Raw genomic sequence first — 1782 nt, forward strand, 5'->3', positions numbered from 1 at the left:
TATTTAACTTTTTTTTTTTTTGTCTTTTGTCTTTTTAGGGCCACCCCTAGGCATATGGAGGTTCCCAGGCTAGGGGTCCAATCAGAGCAGTAGCTGCAAGCCTTTGCCACAGCCATAGCGACGCCAGATCCAAGCCACGTCTGTGAACTACCCCACAGCTCACGGCAACGCCGGATCCTTAACCCACTGAGCAAAGCCATGGATCGAACCCGCGTCCTCTTGGATGCTACTCAGATTCTCTTCCGCCAAGCCCTGACCAGGAACTCCTCATCGTACTGTTTCTGGTTTGCACCAATTTGCCTCATTAATTTTGAAAGGTGCTGAGGACTACACAGAAGCATACAAGATGCTAGCAGTAATTTTTCAAATAGGGCAAAGTGTAAGGGGAAAAAATGAATCTACTATGCAAGTTATATTATCTCTAATTCCCACACTGGTGTGCTCTTCACTGCAAAGAACAGAAAGCCCGAGATAAGTTATCTTCCTCCTGCAGGTGTTGACAGCCTTCACCCACCCGCCTTCGCTGCTCCCTCCTAAGTACTTGCTGCCATGTTTAGCAAAATAATTTATGGGTCAGTTTTCCGGATCAAAATCATGCAAGTACGTGAACACACGCACGCACACACACCCCTATGCTTAAGTGATCTGAAAACCCATTGCCACAGTTTGGAAATGAAAAGCCCTTAGTTCTCCTCAGGTACATATGCTTTTTTGTTTGTTTTTTGTTTTTATTTTTTTCCCTTAGGGCCGAACTTGCAGCAGATGGAGGTTCCCAGCCTAGAGGTCTAATCAGAGCTGCAGCTGCCGGGTCTATACAACAGCCACAGAAGGACTAGATCCAAGCTGCATCTTCGACCTACACCACAGCTCACGGCAACGCCGGATCCTTAACCCATTGAGCAGGGCCAGGGATGGAACCCGAGTCCTCATGGATACTAGTCGCCGGGTTTGTTAACAGGAACTCCCAGCTTCTTCTTTCTGGTGCATATTTGCTGTATACTGTCTACGTATAACATAAGTATTTCCTCCCTACTTTTTTTTTTTTTTTTGATTGGACTAAGTGGCTTTATTAGAGAAAGCCAGGATTACAAAGGACCTAAGAGTTGGCATTGGGTCCCTTCTTCTTGCCAAAGGTGGATGAAACGTTGACAAAGCGCCGGTTGTATAGCACTGTCTCTTGGCCCAGCTGATCTCCTTCTTTTTCCTCGTGTTTGGCCACCTTGGCAGTCTGACCTCCGAACTTGGGAACATGGCCAGGGAACCATGAACTTTACCTCCAAGCATACAGCCAGCTACTTCCAGAGTGCTCAGGGCCTCCACCCGACACTGGCCGAGGATGCCCTCATCCTCTAGGGGGCGTGCCTGCCAGGAGCAGGACTTGATCTTCCGGAGCGATGCCCTCCAGTGAGGCTACATGAACCTTGATCTGGGAGACCGCCTCCTGGCTGGTCACCTCGAGAGAACGTAGCTCCTGGGCGCGGACAAAGAGCTGCATGTTGGTGACTGAAGCGTGGACACTGCTGCTGCTACCTCGAAGATGGAGTCGAGCCTACTTTTTTTTTGATAAGCAAGATATAGATTTATTAGGATAGGATGCTTGTGAAAGATGCAAGTGGGCGGGCAAGGAAGCTCTGCCCTCCCTATTTTATTTGTATTGTTATGTTTGGTATCTATGAGACAAATTTTAGAAATTAAACATGAAATTCTGTGAGAAAACATTCTCGTGATATATGACAATCCGAGCATCACTGTAAGCACTCAAGTTCCCCTTGACTGTGCTTT

General features: G+C 47.5%; 1 pseudogene; it reads right to left on the reverse strand.

Moving 5' to 3' along the window:
• Window positions 1–1061: 1061 nt before the first annotated feature.
• LOC125113430 (ubiquitin-like protein FUBI) lies at window positions 1062–1531 on the reverse strand (annotated as a pseudogene).
• Between the last annotated feature and the right edge of the window lie 251 nt (window positions 1532–1782).

Source organism: Phacochoerus africanus, chromosome 13 (genome assembly GCF_016906955.1).
Source record: "Phacochoerus africanus isolate WHEZ1 chromosome 13, ROS_Pafr_v1, whole genome shotgun sequence".
Classification (NCBI taxonomy): Eukaryota; Metazoa; Chordata; class Mammalia; order Artiodactyla; family Suidae; genus Phacochoerus; species Phacochoerus africanus.